Raw genomic sequence first — 15,544 nt, forward strand, 5'->3', positions numbered from 1 at the left:
ATCTACTTTATTAAATCCATTTAGATTTTAATTTTGTAGTACTTGTGATACATATAAATGCTGATACAGGGATCTGAGTGTAGAGTGAGGACCTGTGTGGTATTAGGCAGCCATTAGTGAGGAGAACATCTAGGATGGAGTAAAGGTTTGGGAGGGATGTGTGATGAGGGGGTGGTATGGGGTTATAGGAAGTCAGGCTGGAAGATAGTTGGAGTTGAATAATGGAAGATCTCAGACACGAGTTTAGAGTTTGGGCCTTCATTCTGTAGGCAGTGAGGGATAATTGCAGTCTTGTGAGCAGGGGAGGGTGTGGTAGAGTGCTATGAGCCCAGTGGTATTGGGAAGGTCAACCTAAGAATGGAATAGGGTAGGATTGGAAGGAGGAGTTGGGGACAAAGACCTAAAAACATCATCATTTACAGATATTGCACATAGCGTGTGGATTATCTAATTTAGTCCTCACAACTTCCCCCCTCCTTTTTTGGAATTTCAATGATCTTGAATAACTTAACAAGATTGTCTGGTTGCTAAATGACCGTCAGGACCTGAACCCAGGTCATCTGACTTCAAAGCCTGTACCCTTGTTCATCCCGTTTGTGATGACACAGATGACAAATTAATACAGGCTGGACCAGGATAGTGGTCACAGGAGTAGAAAGGATTCACAGGAGACATTAGGTTGGTGAAACCCTAGATATATTCTTATTAAAGTTAGAAACTAGACCATAGCAGCTGTTGTTATCAGTATTTTAAAAAACACTTTCCCTAAACTGCTAGGCATTATAATTAGACAAGAAATAAAAAAGATACATATTGGAAGAGGAGAGAAAATAATTCTAGTTTGCAGATAAGATGATTATTTATCTGGAAAACCCAAGACAATTTCCTGAAAACAGACAGAAAAAATAAAGTTTAGTAAAATGGCCAGTAACAAAACAATATACAAAAACTAATAGCTTTTCTATTTACAAAATGACTACCTAGAAGGTAAAATAAAAGGCCTTGTCCATACCATGAAGAAGAAAATAATAACACAAAATGTCTGGAAATAAACTTTATAAGAAACATGTAGAGTTTGTATGAGGAAAAGCAGAAAGACCTCCTGAGGATAGGAAAGAAACGTGGAGGGACTCCTGGGTGGCTCAGTTGGTTAAGCAGCTGCCTTCAGCTCAGGTCATCATCCCAGCATCATGGGATCGAGTCCCACATCGAGCTCCTTGCTCCGCAGGGAGGCTGCTTCTCCCTCTGACTCTGCCTGCCACTCTGTCTGCCTGTGCTCACTCTCACTCTCTCTCTGACAAATAAATAAATAAAATCTTAAAAAAAGAAAAGAAACTTGGATAATTATCTTTAGTTCTTGGGTGAAAAGATTTAATGCCATAAGTCTGTCCATGCTCCTTAAGTGAATGTACAAAATTAAGATAATCCAATCAATACCCCAACAGGGTTTTTAAAAATTTATCAAAAATAATATAAAGCTAATCTGAAAAAGTAAAAAAGTAGAGTAGCTAAGGGAAATTTTTGAAAAGAAAAATGATGAATATTTACCCTCTCAGGTATTAAAATATTTTATAAAGGGACAGTAATTAAACTTCTTATGTAAGCATAGATCACTGGGACAGAATACAGAGCTTGGAAAAGATACAAGTATTTAAGGGAATTTTGTGTATGATAAAATGGTATTTCTATCGAGTTGGGAAAATATGGGCTATTTTAACCAACTAAGCCACCCAGGCATCCCTAATATAGGCTATTTTATAAATGGTGCTGGCATGGGCCAGCCATTACAACGCAAGCTGGTTTTCTGTCTTACTCCAATAAGACCAAGCCCTGAAGACTACAGAGTATTCATGAATACAAATGAATAAATATGAATGACTATTTTGGTCATCTTAAGTTAGGGACTTTCCTTCTAAACATGCTGGGATACTCAGAAATCATAAAAGAAAAGATTGATAAATTTGAATATATGAAGATTAAAAATTTAAGTACCAGAAAGACCATTAAAAGAAAACTGAAGAAAGGGAAAGCATATATGAGAGATAATTGTTTAATCTGATCTCAAATATGCAAAGAACTCTTACCATTCATTAAGAAAAAGATAAATATCTAATTAGAAAAATGGGCAAAAGACACGAACAGGCAATTCACAAAGAAAACAATTACAAATGACCAGAAACAAAAACAAAAACAAACCAAAAAAACCCCCAAACAACAAAACCCATGAAAAGATACTCATTTACTTTCACTAAAAATTTAAGGAAAGACAGTAAAAATGAGTGTCTTTTGCTGTCTAATTTGGCCAAACATCGAAACCCGGGGCTGGAGAGGGTGTGGGCAGACATGCTGGTGTTAATGAGAAGTACATTGTTGTACATTTGCTGAAAGGGCAGAGAGGCATAATTGGAAATAGCATATTCTTTAAAAAAAAAACAACACATTTATTTGACAGAGATACATTAAGAGAGGGAACACAAGCAGGGGAGTGGGAGAGGGAAAAGCAGGCTTCCCACTGAGCAGGGAGCCTGATGTAGGACTTGATTCCAGCACCATGGGATCATGACCTGAAACAAAGGCAGACACTCAACAACTGAGCCACTCAGGAACCCTGGAAATAGCATACTCTATCGCAGCAATTTCATTTGTAGGACTTTATCCTAAGGAGGTAATTGCACAAGATAAACAAAGAGATAAGCGCATGGATATTTACTACAATATTGTTTACAACAATGAAGTCTTGACAACATTCTAAAGGATCAATAGAGACCCAGCTAAATAAAGTCTGATACTACATACAATGGAATACTATGAAGTAATTAAAATAATTTTGTAGAGCTCTATTTATTGACATAGAAAGATGTCTATGACATATTGTTGAGAGAGAAAAGCAGGTGTCAGTGAGAACAGTATGTATAATACAATCCCTCATCTATAAATTATATACATAGATCTCTGTGTGTATATATGCATAGAGATATGTCTGGAAGGCTGTTCACCAAAATGCTGGAGTGGTTATATCTGGGTGGTAGGATTTTGAGTGATTTTTACTTTCTTTTTCATACTTTTAAGTATTGGTTTGATTTTTTTTTTTATATACTGATGATATATCATGTTCAGTCAGAATAAATGATAAAGCTATGTTTTTATTTTGGAAATTAGATAAATATTAAATAAGAGGACTTGGTACGTGGTGGTTTCGTGGATGCAGTTAAGGAGTCAAGACGCAGGCCAGGAATGTGATCCTTGAGCCTGATTATGCGTTGTGGAAACCCCAGCGTGGGAGCCCATTCTGGAGGAGAGAGAAGGTGCTGGGTTTTCAGACCTTTGGCTCTTGGCGGTGGCCTGTAGGCAGCAGGACTGATCCTAGGAGGACATGTGAGGGGCTCAGGGGGCTTTTACCAAGGACCAAGCTGTGCACGAGATCTCAGAGGGAGGGTGTGCCTCGGTAGGAGCAGAAGAAGGCTGGAAAATCGGGCCCCGGAACATGGCCGCATTGATGAAGTGGGAGAAGAGCCGTATGAATGGTCGGGAAGGTGAGGAACCACCGGGGACACAGATTGCCTTGGAAATCCACGGGGCGTGCGGGGGTGGGGGGGTGAATTTCCAGAGAAAGATCCACCATAGCTAATGCTGCAGAGGCACTCGGCAACAGGGCAACGGTATAGGACTTGATAAAAAGGAGTCTGTTGGTGACCTTGGAGGGAGCAGTTTGGGTGGGGGAATGGGGCCATGCGTGGGCATATTATGTGTGGGTGTTTGTTATGGGAGAAAAGAGCATGCTAGCTCGGGAAAGTAGATTGGAGGGAAAGGGACTGAGCTTTGTTGGGGGAATGACACAAACCGGCGTGGGCCCCGCCATGCCCGTTCCCCAACCCTAACGGGCATCACTAACCAGCCTATAGAACCTGAGGAAGTTTCGACGATGCCTTTTTCCCAACAGCCAGGCCAGGGAACCACTAGAATCTATTGGACTGGGCCAGTGAGATGAGCCTCTTCTCCATGCCTGGGCTTGAACACATACTTGAGGGATGATGAGAAGGCAGGCACAGAAGGAGTGATTAAAGGTACAGGAGAGGGGAGGCCTGGTGGAGCCAGGGTCCCCTGGTGCAGGTGTGGGCTATGGCCTGGGCCCCGCAAGCCTTCCGGGTCTTGGAGCCCAGCATGACTGGGGTGCTCTGTCTGTGAGTCTGTGGGGACTAGATGCTGGGACAAGTGTATTCTTTGGGTGATGCTGTGAAAAAGCCTGACTGCATGGGAATTACTAGTTGGTGCCCAGATATTTTGGGGGCACACCATGACTTACCATCACGCTGTCCAGGGAAGACATGGCAGGAACAGCAGGGATAGAGGGAGTCTGAGAGCAGGGTCCGAGAGCAGAATAAGGAATTGAGGTTCAATTGTGGCTTGTGGGGGGACTTTCAGGGGAGACGCTCAGTGGGGTTCAGCACTTATCCTCCCGGTGGTGTTTTGATCACATCAGTGGGAAAATGGAATCTTGGAGAGTGAAGGTAAAGGCTCTTCTGGATGGTTGGTGGCCAGAGCTTGTCTGGAGTTGTGGAGGGACGTGGGCACATGGCAGAGCTCACTTGTAGCGGGGGACCAGAGTGGGGAGAGGCCCAGGCATCATGCCCAGTGGAGGAGAAATGTTGAAGGAGCTCAGGCCAAGGAATTAAATGTTTGCTCTTAACGTGCAGAAGCCGTGTTTCCTAAAATGTGCTTTTTAGATGAGGTTGTTCTGCAGAAAAGGCTTCTGTGAGCAAAGACATTAACCCTCAGCTTCATGCGTGTGAGCACAGGAAAGGCTCAGGTATGTCCTTTTTTAAAAAAAAATATTTTATTTACTTATTTGAGAGAGAGAGGCGGTGGGGAGCACAAACAGGGGGATGGCGCAGAAGGAGAAGGAGACTCCTTGACGAGCAGCGAGCCCGAAGCGGGGCTCGATCCTAGAACCCTGGGATCATGACCTGAGCCCAAGGCGGATGCCCAGGAACCCCAGAGGCCCCATGGCTCAGAGAAGTCCTGCAGCAAAGAAACTGATGTAGAATTTCCCCAAACTTACTTAACCACAGCAAAATTTTCAATTCAACACCCATTTACCTTTTGCAGGACTCGTGGCTGACCTGGGACAGATGGAGTGATCTGTCCTGTGCGGTCCCAGGGACGAGGTTTGGGCCAATTCAGGCATGTGGCGAAGAGGCAGATTTTGGTTCAGTTCCAGGAAGAACTTTCCAACAGTTGCTGATACTTTAACCATGAAGGAGGCGAAAAAGGAGTTTCAGTCCCCGGAGACCTTGAGCAGAACACGGACTTGCCAAGGAAAGCTGTAGAAGGGAGCCAGGCTCCAGATGGGTGTCCTCCTTGATTTCTGGGGGGTCCATGAACCCCGAGAGCGCAGCTCCCCAGAGGTGGTGCTGCTCCCTTGGAGCCTGTCCCCTGGCTCATGTTGCTACGTACTCAGCCCAAGAGTACTTGCAGTGCTTGAAATGAGCAGTTCTGTGAAGGTAAGAAGCGAACACATAAATATTCTCATTAAGTCCCAAATACACATCCCAAACTTTACATAATTGGAGCAGCAGCTGGAGACGCCCACAACCCTAATTGCTTTTCTGTACTAAGAGAACGTCCTCTCTCCAGCTCCACTTATTCCATTCATTTAGGCAATTACGGGACGGAGCCAGCTGTGGCCGACTGGTGGGCAGGCGAGGCCGGTTTGTAACACCACGGAGTGGGTGCCACCATGAGGATGGGGTCCCGAGGGGGCTGAAACGTCTCTGCTCTCTTCATGGGGTGCGGGGCCTAGGGATAGGAGGCCAGCCACTCAGTGCTTGTCCTCATCCCAACGGGCCCAGACTGAGCTGCTGGAACAGGAGGCCTGACCTCCTGGGGGCATGATGAGCAAGGTCGGGGCAACAGAAAGGACCCCAGGATGCGGAAAAGGCCTGGGAGGGGAATGGATGGAGGAAAATGCCTCTGTTGGCCAAACTGCTCAAGAGGCCATCTCTGAATCTTGTGCTGGGTTGGAACACTGGTCTGTCTCGTCAGCCAAGGCCCTGGACCCCCAAGCTCACAGCCCTGGGGAGGGGCGCGGGGAAGCAACCTTGGGCAGGAAAAGGACTGGCATCCAGGCAAGCTTTCAGGATGGGGAGGCTGGGGACGGAGAGCCAGACTCTGTCCTAGGGAAAGGGGTCACAGAAGAGCTCCTGAAAGAAGAGATAATAGGATTGACCCCAAGAGGGGAGAGTCACTTGCATTTGGGGTGTCCCCTTCTGCAAAATGGAGCCAAGGTGACCATGGACTTCTAGGCCCCAAAGTGACACCCATTTTGTCCCCCAGCCTCTGGGCTCTGGTCACCATCCAGGAGACCCTCTTGAGATTCCTTCCCGGAGCTCTCGGCCGGGAGCTGGGTCCTCGGTGGTCGGCCAGAATGGTCACCCTTGAATGATTGGCTTGAGCCCCTCTTTGGAGGGGCGCTGGGGAGGGCTGGGTCCCAGGCGCGCTGCCCACCAGGCTTCCTGTGGGTGGCGGGTGTCACTTTTCTTCCTGGTTCTCTCGGAGCAGCCAGCTCCGTTCCCCCAGCCCCGAGTGGCGGCTCCTTGGGCCGGAAACAATGTGCTTTCTCCACGCCTGGGAGTGGAAGTCAGCAGTTTGGCACCGTCTGGCTGGCAGCCTCCACCGGCTTCCTTTGGCACTTTATTGGCAAAGGCGGTGACATTTCTTTCAGTTGGGTGGGTGGAGCTGTTATGCAGACTCCCGCTCTCCTCATTCGCCAGATGAATATTCATGACTCAGGCAATCTGTACCAGCCAGACTTTCCTGAGGGCGGCAGCTTTTCTTCTCTTCCTCTCTCTCTTTTTCTTTCTCCTTCTCTCCTTCCCAGCTCTTTGGAAAGCTGGAGTACAGCTATATTTAATTTACAAATACGGAGCTATTTAGCTTGCCTTTTGGGGTGCGGGCATTGGGGAGGAGAGGCTGGGGACGGGAGCAGTGGTGGAAGCTTGTACCTGACTCTGGGCTGCTGGGTCCCCGTGTCCAGCACCCGGGCCCCAAATCCTGGGAAGCTTTATGGGTCTGAGGCTCCCTTCGAGCTTGGCCTCTTGGTGCCCACGTGCCCGAAGCGGTGGCGGCTCTGTGCCGCCTCATTCCGCGCTGGCCGCTGAGGTCAGCATGGAAATCAGAGGAAGCGTGATCCTTTCCTTCTCAAAGCACAGCAGGCCCCAACACTGTAGCATTGCTCCCCCCGAGCCCCCTGCCATGCTCTCCTGCTTGTCAAGGCCCACCCAGACCCTGCTCTGAGCCCTAGACAAAAACCCAGAAGGCACCAGGGCGTTTGCTAGTTGTTGCTTTCCTAGAGAAAGAACCAGTCACTCCTCGGGGTCTGATTCCCTGGGGCTACACCTGCTCCCTTTCTAGGAAGGATGTCCATCTCGCTTCTCTGGTCTCCCATCGAGGTATCAGAAGCTCTGGCAAAGAGCTCCGAATTTCCAGAATTTGCCAGGGAATTTGGTCTTAGCAAGGATGTTCTCGTGTATATCTTGTGTGTGTGTGTGTGTGTGTGTGTGTGTATGTAAATATTTATGCACAGCTTAAGTGAGTCTGTATGCCTACATCTATGTTCAAGTGTTTGAGTGTGTGTCTGTATGTGTAAGGGCGTGAATGTGTATGTGGCGGGAAGTCTGGGAATGTCTGCATGTGCGAATGTGCCTCTCTAGTTAGAGTTGTGTGTGTATCTCTGTGGGTCTGGGGTGTTGTGTGTAAGGGTGCTCCTGGGGGCAGAGGCTTGTGGGTGTGGTGTGTGTGCGTGCATGTCCAAGTGAATTGTAGATGTGTGTACAAGTGTATATGTGCATCTGAGAGTGTGGGAGAGTGTGTATGCGTATGTGTGTGTGTGTGTGTGTGTGTGAGAAGGAGAGAGAGAGAGAGAGAGAGAGAGAGAGAGAAAGGGTGTGATTCCCCCTGACCTCCATTCCCTTCTAAACCTCATCCTCTCTAGCGAGGTGGAGGGAGACATCCCCCCCTTTGCAAGTGTTACAGATTCTATCCAAGGACGGGAACAGAAGGCTTCCCAGCACAGAGCGTCCTGAAATTACTTTATATTCCCCCCTCCTTGTTTCATCTAATCAAAATAGCAGCGTTGGGCTCACCCATTCTCCCTGCCCACCACTTGGCCCCAGGGGAGGGAGCGAAGCGGGCCATCTTGTCTGACCTCCTCTGAGAGCACCTTGCAGACCCAAGCCAAGGAGCTGTCTTCCAAATCTCCTCATTCCACGGCCCATGCTTCAGTGGCAAGAGCCAGCTGCCTCCCCGCCTGCCAGCAACCGCGGAGCTCTTCCAGAACCCACATCCAGGCTCAGCCTCATTTACAAATATGCAAATTTGCATCTTTTCTGGTATGCAAATGGGGACATGACAAATAGCTAATTAGGGTCAAAAGAAGCACTCTGAACCAATTAGTTGGAGGGTCGATTCCTTTCTGCTGGGAGGAGACTGGCCCCTCTTACCCGCCCCCCGCTTCGCTGGCTCCCCCAGGCCCACACACTTTGGCCTGGCCTGGCTGGCAGGGGGCCAGGGGTGGTCCAAGAGCACTGAGACAGGAGTCGAGGCTTGAATCCCACTCCCACTCTGGCTCTTAGCTGTGTGACCCTGGATGCACTCGCCGGAACTTCGGTGTCTCCCTCTGTGGGACAGAGCAACGGCAGGGACCTGTCCCTGAACCTGCACTCCAGTGTAGGTCATGAGATCGCGGAGGTGGGGGGAACCTAGGATGTCAATAGCCTTTGGAAATAGTGCTAAAATGCCTCTGATAGGCACACCGCCCATGTTCTTCCAAAGCATTCAGTTGCCCCATCCGCCCTTGGAATTAGATGAATTAGAGGTAGTGACAGCACGGCAGCGAATGTCAACCTAGCTGCCAACTCTGGTCAATTACGCATGTCTGCCTGGAGCGGTGCACGGAGAAGGATGTCCAGGCCAAGTCTGGGTTCCCCCGAAGAGACTGTGATCGATTAATGATGTCTGCTGTGGGCAAGGGATGGGACCGGCAGCTTCTGCGCTGCGTATTTCCTGACCGGGAACGACCTGGAGTTTGCAGCGGGCACCCGGGTTACCGTCCTGTCTGCTCCCTGCAGTTCCCCTTCTAGAGCTCTGCTCCCTAGTGTAACACAGGGGCAGTTCGCCCTGTGTCTCCGAGTTACTTTAAGACAAAGACAAGAGAAGGTGAGGCAAAACCTCTCTTTCATCCGGGACATGATACGGACACTTGACATCGTCAGCGGAAAGGGCACATTATCCCATTTCAGAGGTGGGGAGGCCGAGGCCTACAGAGGGTGGATGACTTGGAGTTGAGGGAGCAAGCCTTGCCAGGCAGGCCTGCACGGCAGCTGAGGCTGCTCTTCTCTCTGCCACTACAGGATCTTGGCTCCCTCTCGCCGCCCCCGCGCTGCTGCCCCAAGCAGGCTCCAGCAAGCTTCACTGGCCTGGCTCCACAGCTGGGTGTGAAATGTGGCTGAGTCGGCACCTGGGAGAGTGGGGCAATTGCCTTCCAGGAGCCTGGGGCCTGGCTGGGGGCCAGCAGGCGGACAGGAGATGTGGCAGGGCCTGAGTACCTGGAGGAGCCAACCAGGGCTTGGTAGCTGGCAGGGGTGGGTCAGGGGAGCAGCTGGCTTGAAGCTGGTCAGCTCAGGGATGCTGAGCCCCTGTGCATGTGCCTGCATATTGACTATGTCCTTGTGCGTGCCTGTGTGTGTGTGCACGCAGCCCAGGGTACATCCGGGAACATGTGTTCTTAATAATGTGCATATATGCATCACATATCAATATAAGGATAGATAGATCTAGGTAGTTGTGCACATCTGTGTGTCTGGGTGTGTGTGTGTCTTCACATCTGTGTGTAGGTGAACAGCTTGCGTGTACACATCTGTCAGTTTCTGTGTATGTGTGTTTATACATATCCACTTGTATGAACGGGTGTCCGTGTGTATGTATCTTTCACTGCATGTGCAGCTGTGTGTCCGTCCTGATGCACGGCTGCCCCCTCTGCCAGGATCTGTGGATATGACTCCACACCTTTCTGTTGTCATCGATGTAAGCATCGCTGTTCAGCATGTGTGTCCTCTCCGGGACCCTTGTACTTCTGTGTGCATTGTCAGTATCTAGAAGTCTGCCCTTTGCATGCATTAGTGAGTGCTTCCTTGGCTGTGCCCCTCGGCAGGTGCATTTCTGGGTATGGACATCTACCTGTGAGGGTGTTGGTATCGACTTCCGAATGCAGGCATGGCTGCATCAAGGTGAGCAGGATGGACTCTTGCATGTAGCTGCCCTAACTCCCTTTCTCCACTTTTCTCTCCTTCATGCAGCTCGCTCTTGTAGATCCTGCCCAGGCTGCTGTGGCGATAACAGATGAGACTTGGAAGCCCACTTCAGCCTCTGGAGGGGGGCTCCCTACATCCATCTCCCATGTGGACTCAACCTCAGAGCCACACAAGCTCCTGGCCTTTTAAAGTTATCATCTCGCCCGCTGCATATTAATCCTCACCCCCAGCAGCAGTGAGAGCGAGATCAGAAGGCCTTTTCTCCTTTCCTTTGTGGTGTCCCTCCCAGCCCTCTTTCCTGCTAAAGGGAGGCCTGACCACCTGCTGGAAGATCTGTTGGCTTGGACTTTGGAGCATGTGTGCCCCAGCTCAACTGTTTGTTGATGATCCCTCTGCCATCAACTGGAACTTTTCTGGGATGTGACTTGGGGCTCCCTGACCCCTGTCTGGGTTTGGATTCTAGGTTTCCCCGACTAGACCTCCCTGCCCAGTTGCCTCAGTCCATTCCCAGGCAGCCTCACCTGGATATGGTTCCCTGCACGTGTGGCTGTCCTGCAGGGGCAGGGACTATCTTCCCTACCTGCCCCAGGCTCCCAAGCCCCAGCTCACAGCTGTGCTGGAACAGGAGTGTGATGGATCATTCCGGTGCCTCAGCTCTTATCTTGCCGTCATCAAATGCCTCCCCTCCCCTGACAGTCCTCTCCCTTCACCGATGGTTTTGGATGGAATTTAAAATAAAAAAAGATTGATTAAAAGTTGGAAACTGTGTGAGTGAAGCACTTAAGACCAAGAAGTATCATTCGAGCTTTAATGTATAGAGAAAGCTGGGTAAGATGACATTTTAGGGACACTTCTCTGCTGGTAAGTACCCTGACTTTGTTCCTCTCTCTTGGGGTCTTTTGGCTAGATGTCCTCCTTGCTGGAAGCCTGCCCAGGCAGGCGCCGAAGCGGAGTGTGAAGAAGTCGGGCTTCAGACTGGGATAAGACCGTGTTGACTCACTCACTGGCTGTGTGACCTTTCTGGACCCGAGTTTCCTTTTCTGTCCTTTTCAACGATGGGGACAAATGACGTGCTTCATAGGTCGGTTGTGCAGAAATAACGCCAGAGCCATCAGCAGTGCCTGCGTTCAGTATTCCCCCTTTAGAACACCGCCACCTCCACCGCCACTGTCCCAGCAGAAGGCTGCATCAGTATTCTCCCTGCTCCTCGGTGGTCTGGTCCCTCACAGCAGCCATGCTGATCCTGTTAACATTCAGGTCCTAGCACATCACTTGCCTGCTCAGGACCTTCACTCCTTCCACCTCCTGTGGAGGAAAGTCGAAGTCATCACAGCAGCGTTTCCAGCCTCACATGCTCAATCTCCCTATGTGTGAGGGTCTCTGTTTCCTCCCTTTCACTTCTCTCTAACTGCATTACAATCCCTGTTCCCCAAATGTGCCAGCCATGTCCCTGCCTCAGGACCTTTGCATGTGCTGTGTCCTTTGCTGGAATGCTCTTCCCCCAGATCTCTTCCTGGCTCCCTAGGTCACCCTGTTTAGGTCTTTATTCAAATGTTACCTTCTCTCTGACAAACACCCTGCTCTTCCTTAGTTTTATTTACAGCTCGTATAACATTCTAGGAATACCATACTATACTTTTTAACTATTTATTTTCCATGTTGCTTGTCTTCCCAAGAGAATGTAAGCTTTTTAAAAAAAGATTTATTTATTTGAGAGAGAGCATGTGAGTTGGAGGCAGGGGCAGAGGGAGAGGGAGAGAGAGAATCTCAAGCTGATTCCCCACTGAACACAGACCCTGAGATCATGACCTGAGCCGAAATCAAGAGTCAATGCTGAACTGATGGAGCTCCCAGGCGCCCTGAGAATGTAAGCTCTTTGAGAACAAGAATTTTTGTCTTTGTTTCCATCATCTGGCAAATAATGGGCACCCAATACATTTTTGCTGAATGAATGAACTGCTCATCGTTTTGGAGAGTGTCGAGTGGCCATCTACCGGCTTGGGCAATCAGGGGTTATCCTTGTTTGGCGGCTCTGGAAGGGCGTAGCTTCAGAATGACTCCCTTAACAAGGCAGTGGGGCCCTTGGGAGGAAAACTGCCCCCTCTCCTCTGCCCCGCAGCAGTCCTGTAGGGGGCCACCAACTCAGGAGGAAGTGCCCAAGTGCTGATTCCTGACCCAGCCCTCCCCCACCTATTTGGGTTTGGATTCCAGGCTTCCCCGACTGGACCTCCCTGCCCAGTTGCCCCAGTCCATTCTCAGGCAGCCTCACCTGGATATAGGTGAGTCAACACTGGCATTGGCTATCTTCTATCTCCATGCACCATAGCTACAAGTGCATCCAAGGCCAAGGTGGTCCTTCTTGGAGGCTCAGCTGGGTCTCTCCCTGGGACATGGGCCCTCAGGGGCAAGTGAGTAATACAACCAGGCACTGGGAGGCTGAGGGAAGGTTAGCTACTAGAAGGGCATGGGATGGGCACTCAGGCTCAGGGAGCAGCAGTGCACGCAGAGCTGAGCACGCAGGGAGCCCTTGGTGTGCTAGGGAAGGGTGGGCAGCGGGGTGTGGCTGGAGTAAGCTTACTTCCCCGGTGGGAAATTTCCGAAGCTGGGATTGGGTCTGGTCCCTCTTTGCCTGCTCATCTTGAACAGTGCTCAGCGGTGCCATTGATTCCTACTCAGATCCAGGAGCCTAGGAATCTGGCGGCGCATAATCACCCGAGGGCACAGAAAAAGCGCCATCGTCAAGGTCGCACCTGGAAGTGGGTCTTGGTCTTACCCATCTTTCCTTTATAGTAGTTTCTTCAAAGATGGGTGGTGGTGGCGGGGCTTCTCCAGAGGTGAGACACACACCCAGGCCAGAGCAAGCTCTCCAAAGAACGCATTCATGGCTAAAAGTGGCTTTGTCTAGAGTCTGGAACAGACTTAACCCCCCCCCCCCCCAAATGCCATGGACTTCTTTAGCAGTCTGGCGGAGCCTGTAGAACCTTCTCAAACAGTGTTTTAAATGCAAAAGATACACAGGATTACAGAAGAAACTCATTCCATTGAACTGCAGTCCCAACCCTGGACCCCAGGTTAAAATGGTCGGTTATGCTCTTTGAAGATACTCCAGTCTTTGAAAAGAGCACAAAGCCGGGCTTCTCCTCCGGCACGCTTGGAGGGTGGGGCCAGGGCATGGTGTTTGTGCCTGTCTTGGCGGGGCTGTCCTGAGATGGAGGGAGCAGCCCCTTCCCACCATGCCCATAAAACAGAATCTGGACCCTTTGTGGGAAGCCACGGGGAGGGAGATGACGGGGCTGCCCGGGGGAAGGAATGAGCTCCCTGCCCCCAGGCGTGGTCAGGGTCAGCTGGAGGCCCATCTGCCGGGGATTCTGGGGTCTGGGTGCTGTGGGCGATTGCTGCTCAGGTAGGAGAAGATTTTTGGTTGATTTAGCCTGGGGTCCTTTTGGAGGTGGATCTAGGAAGGGTACCTGTGGCTGTTGGATCTTTCTCCTTTTCCAAGACCTGATCCACCTGTGCCACCCTGGGAAGGAGAAGATGGCACTTTCTGCTGAGTCTGTCCCCCAAACCTCTTGCTATTCTGAGTCTGGCCCCCAAAACCATTCCCGGGGGTGGGGGAAGCTTGCAAACCAAACCACCCAGCCTCCCCGCAGGTGTCTAGTGTTTCAGCTCAGAGCCTAGGGCGTCGTCCCTCCGTACCTGTGCGGCACTGCTGCCCTCCCCAGAGCCTTCTAAGATGGTCTGAAATGGTCAAGCCCCTGTGGCGTGGAAGGGGCCACTGTGGTGCAGGAGGGTGAGGGCTCAGCCCAAGTCCCACAGCCTCTGGGCCGCTGAGCTGGTCCTGGAGCAGCAGCACCTGCCTTCCGCCCGCGGCTGAGCAGGCAGGGCCCAAGGCAGGAGCGCCGCCGCAGGAAGGCAGCCTCGGGTCCCCCTTGACAAACACATCATGCTTCCCACCTAAACCACCTCCGTGGGTGGGGAGCCGGGGACTGGTCTATTAGCTTTCTCCCGCTGTCCCCCGAGGGTGCATTTGTCTGTTTTGCATTTTTTCCAGGCTGTAGTTAGACAAGTCCCGGTCCTGGGGGGAGCGCTGCAGAGAGAAAATGTCAGGGCGACACGCCGCCAAGATAACATTAGCGAAATATCAAGTCCTTTATGATGTCAGGAGGGATTCCTTCCCGCGGCCGGAGCTGCCTAATGACATCATAAAATAGGCCTGCGGCAGCCACAGACCCCCTGAGTCATCAATCAGGCCTGTCTGCGGGCCCCCCCCCCGGCACACGGGGTGGGGGGCAGGACGCACGACTGGAAATTCAAAGGGGGCCCCAACGTAGCAGCACTGCACTGGGCTGAGGGGCAGAGGGCACCCACAGCCTCTAGGATGCATCAGCCCCCCTGAGCCCCCCAGGAGATCCTGAGGCTGAGTCAGCCGGCCACTAACAGATTCCCTGGGAGACCTCTGGTCGCACCACAGTACTTCTGTGGTGTTGAGGGAGAGGAGGGGGCCTAAGCCTGGGCTCCCCCCGTTTGCTGATAGTTAGGGACAGACCCAGGCCCCTTCCTCTGGAGCAATGACAGGACCAAGAGTCATAGCACTGGAGACAGACGGAGGAGGTCTTTGACTCTCCTGCGGCTGGTGTGTGCTCCTGAAGGCATGTGCTTGCCCGTGTGTGTCTGTCTCTCTCTCCACACCTGCAGGGGTTTACAACACATACACTGTACAGATGGATTACCTGTGTCTGCGGTGCCTGCAGCCTTCTCCTGCCTGCTGCTTCTGCTGCAGAGTCTGTCTGTCCTCACATCTCTCTGTGTGTCCACGTGCTTCTGTGTGTCCAGTGTCTGCCAGACGTGGGCAGGCAGAGGTGGAAGGGGATCCGGAAGACCGGAGAGAGAAGGAGGAACCCAGAGGGTGAGGGCGGTGGGTGGGTGGGGGTGTGTGTGTGTGTCTGTGCGCTGAGCACTTCTTACCGCCCTTGGCTAAGAACTTCAGATTGTACTAGAATCACCTGTGGAGATTTAAAGACCTACCTGTGCCTCAGTCTCACTTCAGATCAATGAAACCAGAATCTCTGGAGACAAGACTCAGGCAGCGGAAGTTTTAAAGACGCCCCAGGTGGTTTGAAAGTGCAGCCGGGGTTGAGAGTTAGGGTGTCCAGGGCTTTACTATTCCAAGCTGGGATGGGGTGGGGTGGGGGGAAATCTGTGGACTAACACCTGCCTCACCTGGGAGCTTCTAAGAA

General features: G+C 51.0%; 1 long non-coding RNA gene across 3 annotated transcripts in view; it reads left to right on the forward strand.

Moving 5' to 3' along the window:
• LOC309843199 overlaps positions 1–11,083 on the forward strand; it is a 65,388-nt gene extending 54,305 nt beyond the window's left edge. For all 3 annotated transcript variants that reach the window (XR_014300003.1, XR_014300004.1, XR_014300005.1), the window contains 2 exons: positions 5,107–5,501; positions 10,353–11,083. This is a non-coding gene — a long non-coding RNA (uncharacterized lncRNA). The remainder of the gene's footprint in view (positions 1–5,106; positions 5,502–10,352) is intronic.
• The last annotated feature ends 4,461 nt before the right edge of the window (positions 11,084–15,544 follow it).

This window comes from Mustela nivalis, assembly GCF_964662115.1.
Source record: "Mustela nivalis genome assembly, chromosome: 10".
NCBI classification, from domain to species: domain Eukaryota; kingdom Metazoa; phylum Chordata; class Mammalia; order Carnivora; family Mustelidae; genus Mustela; species Mustela nivalis.